General features: G+C 37.2%; 1 long non-coding RNA gene across 1 annotated transcript; it reads left to right on the forward strand.

Annotated features, from left to right (window-relative positions):
* LOC110267938 lies at positions 14-5,550 on the forward strand. The gene is made up of 3 exons (XR_002355920.1): positions 14-408; positions 1,195-4,959; positions 5,188-5,550. It is a non-coding gene; the product is annotated as an uncharacterized LOC110267938 (long non-coding RNA).

Genomic DNA, 8,379 nt, shown 5'->3' on the forward strand with positions numbered 1-8,379 from the left:
ATTTTGACGAAGAGGGGGCTAAAGACCCAACATAAACATAAAATTAGCTAACCCAAATCTTAGAGAAAGACACTCCTCTACTATCAGCATTCAAGAAGGGGACAAGAACGAGGAGAGGGACATTGAACAGTGTATTCCCATCGACAAGTTCCGAGCATATTTAGAGAGAAAATATCTGTGATAAAATTCGCCTCTCAAAGCACATGGTGGATGACACAATTTACCATTCTTGATTGAAGGTTCTTTATTACATGGATTAGAGCCGAGCTATCATGGAAGGGGTTGGACTCATTCTGCAGGAGCTGGGTAGCGCACGCAGAGTCGAACTCAACCTTCACCCTATCAATTCCCAGATCGATCACCAATTGGAGGCCATTGTAGACAGCCTAGAGCTCAGCGGTTGTTTTGGTAACATTTCCTATCTTCATCATAAACCCAGTAATAACAATATCATTCGAGTTCCTAAGGATACCGCCGCAGGTTCCCAAATTACATTCTTGAACAACAGACCCATCAACGTTGAGTTTATACCAACCTTCTTCAGGCAGTAGTATTACTTTTTTCCTCGCTTTTGTAGTACTTTTAGAGGAGTAGGACTTCTTAGTAGTTGATTCCAGTTTAGAAAATTCGTGCGAGGGTTGGGACTGACTTCCTCTTTTGTATATGTATATATAACTTGGTGTTGTACTCGGCTTTTGATAGATAACATGTTTCTCTAAGCTTAACTCCTGTGTATATTTGTATATATGTATATATGTTATTTTCTGTTACCAAGTATTTATCTGTGATATGGCTTTGAGTATTAACCTTGTGAGCAACTAGATGATTTTTTTTTATGATAAATAAGTTAATTACGTTGAACCGGTCAAGGCTTATATTAATATTTGCTTATGAAATTCGAGTCTAGAGTCAAGTAGGTCCGGACGACAAGTAACACCTAAATGATTGACATTGGTCATGACATTTCAAAAGTTGGAGTGTTACAAGTTGGTATCAGAGCAGTTCGTCCTTTGAGCCTTAGGATGGACTGTCTATGCTTCCTTACATACTCTGAATCTTTTTATACTATACAGTTAGGATATTTTGTAATATATTCTGCATGAAGGTCTGTGAACATCCATTGTAGTAATATTAATACTTGATTTTGATATATTAATACTGATAACCTTAATATTGATTATTGGGTATTGATAGGACTCAAATGGCTGCGAATAGGCGAGGACGCCCTCGACTGGAGGGAACAAGTGAGGGAACCCTCCTTGATGCAACGGCTATTCTCGAGTCTATAAACGCTATGGCCGCTTCTGTACGTGATTCAGTAGCTGCTACTAACCGAGTAGCTGAACGTCTTGATTGCCACAATGAAACTGAAAATAACCATGAGCTTAGACATGGAAATGGAAATGGCGACGAAGGCGAAGGTGAACTACGTAATGATAATTAGCCAATGACCGTAGCCTCTTTCTTAAAGATCAATTCACCGCAGTTTAATGGAAACACTAGTGCGACGCGAGCTGACGACTGGTTTAAGGAAATAGGACGAGCACTACGAGCCCAACAAGTCCTCGAGGCACAAGTGTAGAGTTTGCTACCTACATGCTAAGGAACGACGCGCAACATTGGTGGCAGGGTTGCTTCAACTATTGGGAAGAGAAGCTGATAACATCACTTGGGAGGAATTTTCAACTGAATTCTATAAGAAATATTTTTCTCAATGTTTTTGTACCGCTAACGAACTAGAGTTGCTTCAGTTGAGGCAGGAAAACGTGACATTCACTGAGTATACTCGCAAGTTTGAAGAGTTATGTCGATTCTCAAATGTTTGTTAAGGAGCACCAACTGCATTCGAGAAATGGAAGTGCATCAAGTTCGAAGGAGGACTTAGAGAAGAACTATTAGCTCATGTGGGCCCGATGGAAATATAGAATTTTGTGGAATTAGTTAACAAGAGCCAACTGATGGAGGAATGTGTAAAGAAGCTGGTGGCAGCGCAAACTAACCACATGAATCTTTCAGCAAGGGATTTCAATCATAACCTCGTTGCTCAAGGAAGAAACTTCAAAGTAACTCGGCAGCCAGACTTAGGCAAACAGCCGCAGCCAACCCAACTAAAATTGACATGCACTGTGTGTGGAAAGAATCATGGAGGCAAACCCTGTTTGTTGAAATCTGGGATTTGCTATAATTGCGGGAAGCCCGGACATGTAGCTAAAGAATGCATACGACGAAGGCTGAATTTGTTTTCCCTGGGCAACAACAGCCAGGAAGGGTGTTTGTTTTGGATGCGGAAAATACTACCGAAATTGATCCCCTCACTCAAGGTAACAAAATTTTGAGGACAATTTTTTTTATAGGGGTAGAATGTAACCACCCTATCCCACGAGGCCTATGATTCCTCATTATATATATGTATGTATAAAGCATAGATAGCGAATTAGAATTGGAACACGTAGCGCTAAAACTTTTTTTAGTGCTTTCGAATGGCGAGTTTTGGTAATTAGATAACTACCGTTATAGTTAATTTATTTCTTTTAAAATTAACTACCTCTTAATAATTCATAAGTAATGAATTAGTGGAGGATTACCCTAGATTCGTTACCAACCATTTAACCCGATTTTTTTTTCTTCCTCCCTTTCAAAGTCACAGTTTTTTTTCTTTTTCTCCTCCCGGTTCAACCGAACTAAGTTTCTTCTAATTAAATTAAAACCCAAGGGAACTCTGGTTAAGTTCATTCCCTCTTCCCCTCTCACCACCGAACGCTACTTCAGAAGAAACCATAGTCACTGCTTCATTCAAGGATTGCTGTGAATTTGTGTTGCAAGGAGAGAAAGCCATGAAGCTTTGCCACTCTAACTCATCTTTCTCCATCTTCTATTGATATATATATAGCAGAGCTAAACCTTTTTAATTCCTCTGAAAACCACACGAAGAGAAGAAAGGAAGCAAAAGTAGCATTTGATCAAGGAAGGGAAGGAGGAAGACGTCAACAGCGTACATCACCATCAAGGAGAAAGGAGAAGACCATCAAAGAAGCTGCAATCCAAAGCCGAAGAAGAAACCTTACCCCCTTCTTCTTTCTGATTCCCTTGGAGTTTTTCTCATTAGCATTTTTTGAATTAAGGTAACAAAGGACAGGCCTTGATTTTTGAATTCTCGAAGGAAGGTAAGGGGTTATGTGATTAGATTAGATATATGTGTAGCTGACAGTTGTGATATTATTGTTGATGATGATTCTATATGATTGTGTGTTAATTGATACTGGAATTTTTTAGAGGAGTCATAAATTTGATGTTGCAATAGCTTGCTACAATTCTACTAGTGTATCATGAATTTGTTAAGTAATTGTTGCTGAGTATAGTGCAGAGTTTGATATTGTGAAGGTGTAATGACATGGTACTGATAGTGTAAATTTTTGGAATATATGGAATTGAGGCTCTTGGAGCTGTAATCCATATGAAACAAGAAGAGATGACCTAAATGAATTAGGATCAATGATGTATAATAGTTAGGATTTTAGGGAAGCAATTTAGTGTTTACAAACTTACGTACCTATGCTGCAGAAATTCTGCAGAATTTTGGACAGCAAATTAAAATAAAAACTGGGAGCAATCTAGACGTGATTTTCAATCCAAATTATTTTTCTATCAAATTTCAAGAAGTCAAGATTACTCCATAAGAATTTCAGAGAATTTGGCCAAGTGGTTTGGAAGATATGAATTTTCGAAATTTAGTGATGGCTGTAGAATTTTCTGATTTTCTGGTTCTGTAGTACCAACTTTCAGTTGCTATAACTTTTTATTTATTTGAAATTTTGAGTTACTCTCAAGAGAATTTTAGAGATATATCAATCTATTTTAAGTGAGTATAAATTTTATGTCTATATCTATTTTTTAGACTTAATTAAGTCACTTGGAAGCTGGATTGCTTGCTGGAAATTCTGAACTGATTTATGAAAACAGGCACCACTTCCAATTGACAATTAAATAATCAAATGAAGTGATATGAACTTGAAACTTGTGGATTCTAAAACTTAGAGTTGTTGAGTATAATCTCACCAAAATTTAGAAGCAACAGATTAGAATTGAAATTATTATGGATTTTATAAAAACACTGCTGTTTGCTGTTTTCTGAATCCTTATAAGTGCAGTAGTAGAATTTTAAAACTTTGTATAAAATTCAATTCTAATCCAAATGCAGTAAAATCTAATTCAAATTAAAGATTAGAATCTCTAGAATGATCTTAACAAGAGAGATAGTCCGTGCATAAGATTTCACAACATAAAAACCACATAACAAGATAGCAAGGTACTGTTCCAAAAATCTAGAACAACTGTCTTGATTTTTCTCCAATATCTAGCGTTAGATTGCCCAGAAAGATATGATTCTTAATTCTTTAGAAATTTGAGTTCAATACAAACGCGTGGGCATAAAGTTTGCGCGAATCTAAGTCTGTTTGTTATATTAATTATTAAATAGAAAATTGATCGCCAAGAAGGTATTAGACTAAACAAGTTCGAAAAATGAATAAGAATGTAAGTTGTCCCTAGGAAGGTTTAAAGTTAAATAGTGATGTGGAGGTACGTATGATAAAACGGTGATGCAGAGGTACGCGTAAATAAATGGTGATGTGGAGGCATAAAGAAAAGAAAAGAAAATGAGGAACAATGAATGAAACAAAAGTTGAGAATTGTATATTGAATGGGCCTTGTGCCAAATTGCTAATGCGAAAGTGCTCACCTGACTGATAGCCTGAGATTGCTAATGCGGGAATGTTCGCCTAATTGATAGCCTGTCTCTTACCGTGATGCCAAGATATCCTAATTGACATGGGTTCGTCTATGATGATAATTGTGCCTAACTGATACGGTAAAAGAGACCATATTTGGGGTTCTTCTCGAGTAACGTCGGGTTACGGGTAGACAACTGATGCATGAGCTCATGGCTTGCGCTAGGAACAGGTATGCATCATCTTGTTTGCGCATATGAACTTTCTGTGAATTGTTTATTGCCATTTCCTAATTGCTTATACTATCTACTTGTTGAATGTATATTTGTGCCCTATATCTCTATGTTTGTTCTTTTTCTGTTTCACGACAACTTAAAGACAAAGACCCTAGGTTCCCTGTTTATCTTGCTAAGAACTCTAGGTTCTCACCCTTCTTCTCTTTCTTTCTCTCCCTCCCCAGATGGGATCGACAGAGGAGTCCGTTAAGTTTCGAGTTTCGGTGCATCGCCCACGTTTCAATCCCGGCATGCCGTACATGTTCACTCTAGCCGAAGACCATTGCGAAGATTGACCTAGCTGACTTTTTACTCCTTTTGACGATCAGTAGTATTACTTTTCCCTCACTTTTCTAGTACTTTTAGAGGGGTAGGACCTCTTAGTAGTTGGTTCCAGTTTAGAAAACTCGTGCGTGGGTTGGGACTAACTTTCTCTTTTGTATTTATATATATAACTTGGTATTGTTCTCAGCTTTTGATAGATGACATGTATCTCTAAGCTTAACTCCTGTGTATATTTGCATATATGTATATATGTTATTTTCTGTTACCAAGTATTTATCTGTGATATGGCTTTGAGTATTAACCTTGTGAGCAACTAGATGATTTTCTTTTATGGTAAATAAGTTAATTATGCTAAACCAGTCAAGGCTTATATTAATATTTGCTTATGAAATCCGAGTTTAGAGCCAAGTAGATCCGTACGACAAGTAACACCTAAACGATTGATATTGGTCATGACGTGTCAAAAGTTGGAGTGTTACAATAACTTAGTATGGCAGATAAGACAAACTGAACAAGAGTACATCTACCAACGAGAGAGAGAGTTTTCATATTCCAACTAGTAAGATTTGCTTGCATCTTGTCAATAATATGTTGAAAATGTTATTTTTCACACTTCTCATGCATAAGAGGGACTCTGAGATACCTCTCAAGATTGCTTGTTAAAGGGATGCCAAGGTCTCTGCTGAGTTCCTCCCTAATAGTGTGATTCACATTTTTAGAAAAGAAAACGCAGGACTTGCTAAGGTTGACTTTCTGACTTGAGGCTTCACAAAAGTGTTAAGCGCTTCCTTGACAATCTTTACTTGATCCTTACTAGCTTGAGCAAACAACACTAGATCGTCTGCAAAACAGAGATGAGATAGATTAGGTCCATTTCTAGACAATTGAATAGGTTTCCATTTTTTCTTTTCAACCAACGAGGAAATAAAATGAGAAAGTCTATCAATGCACAACACAGAGGTAAGGGGAAAGAGGATCCCCCTGACGAATGCCTCTTGAAGGTTTGAAACTTTCTAAAGGAGAGGCATTCCACAAAAGGTTCATTGAAGAAGTTGAAATACAGAGCCGGATGATATTCATAATATACTCCGGAAGAACTATGTCCTTCAAAGTATCAATGATAAAATTCCAATTAAGTTTGTCATAGGCTTTTTCGAGATCAATCTTAATCACCATAAGGCCTTTCCTGTTGTTTCTAGTCCTCATAGTATGAATGACCTCTTGCCCTATCAAAATGTAATCCGTGCAAACTCTTCCTGGAATAAAGCTAGCTTAAGTGTTAGAGATAATATCATTAAGAACAGGTTTAATTCTATCTGCAATAATTTTAGTAATAAGCTTATAGCAGACATTGCAAAGACTGATCGGTCTAAAGTGAGCAAACGTATCTGGGGCAGAGATTTTGGGGATAAGAGAAATGAGAGTTTTAATTCACTCTAACAATATCCTCCGACTTGTTGAAAATCATTTTAACCCACTTAACAAGAGATACCGTAATAATATCCCATGAGTGCTGAAAAAAATTTGCGGGAAGACCATCCATTTCAGGTGCTCTCCAACTACCCATACTAAAAACTGCATGTTTAACTTCTTCAGCAGTAACTTCTCTGCTTATAAGCGATAAGTCAGTCTCCTTTATCTTTGGAAACCTGCTAGAAATAGGGTAAATTGACAAAAGAGGAGAAATAAGATAGGAGAATAAAGGGATTTGTAAAAAGAAACACCCAAATTTTTTAGATCTTTCACATTATCTGTCCATTTGTCTTCATTATTCTTAAGGCAACAGATCTTGTTTCTCCTTCTTCTACCGTTTGCTCTTTGATGAAAATACTTAGATTTTTTTCACCAAAATTGATGGCCTTGCACTTAGATAGCTGCTGCCAATAACTCTCTTCCTGAATAGCAATAATCTCATACTCTTTCCATAATTTCTTTTAGAGATTTTCCAAAAAAGGATTATGGTTGAAAGAGAGATTATGATTAATACCATCCAGTCTAAGCATGATTCTTTGTTTTCTTCTAAAGATGTTGTCGAAAACCTCTTTATTCCAAACGTTTGCCTTATCCGTAAAGATTGAAATATTTCTAATAAGATCCCCTTCTTTACACGAGCAACTTTTAACAAGATTATTATAATCTTCATGAAGAAGCCACGGTGCAAGGAGTCTAAACGGTCTGTCCCTACTTTCCTCATTGGTAGCATTAACGTCGAGAAGAATAGGAAGGTGGTCTGACTTGAGTTTAGAGAGGTGTTTCACCCCGACAGTTGGGAACATATTATTATAACTCAGATTGCAAAGAAATCTGTCTAGCCGTCGCTTTATATTGTTCCTCTGCCATGTGAAAGGAGGACCAAAGAAACCCATGTCGCTGACCCTGCAGTTTTGGATGCAATCCCTAAACATGATAGTATCTTGAGATAGATTAGAGCTTCCCACTGAATCATCTAAAGAGGTAATAGAGTTGAAATCCCCTCCTATACACTAAGACCTCTCCAAACCATGAGCAAGATTCTTGAGATCGTTCCAGAGGTTGCTCATATTGATAGCCTGCGAATTATCATAAATAGTTGTGAAAAATCAGCTATCATTGTTGTTGTCTTTGACCCTCATATGGACATTGTTTTTGAATACTCAGAGGCTCAACAGACCATATAGACTTGTTCTAGAGACACCAAATACCGCCTACAAAGCCTTCCACCTCACTAATACACCAAGAGTCAAAATCTAGTTTACGAATGTTGCACTCAACTTTGTGACCTGAGACATGGGTTTCAAGTAAAACACATAAATTCATCTTATAACGATAGGAAAAATCTTTAATAAGAATATAAAATCATTTAGAAGAGGTTCTCTGCAATTCCAAATCATAATATTCATGATAAAACAATAAAGTAATAAAGGAAAGAGAAAAACATCCTGAAAAAGCCAGTGACTTAAGCATGCATTGGCTTGTCTTCAAGAGTTAGGTCCTCCATGCTAGAGCTTTGGGGATAGTCCTCCTTTCTGTTGACCTGTGCTATCACCATGGCTGCATCTATGATTGTTGCACTACTAGATTCTCTTTGGTTAGGGGGTTTACTAGCATAATCT

This window comes from Arachis ipaensis, chromosome B10, assembly GCF_000816755.2.
Source record: "Arachis ipaensis cultivar K30076 chromosome B10, Araip1.1, whole genome shotgun sequence".
Taxonomy (NCBI): Eukaryota; Viridiplantae; Streptophyta; class Magnoliopsida; order Fabales; family Fabaceae; genus Arachis; species Arachis ipaensis.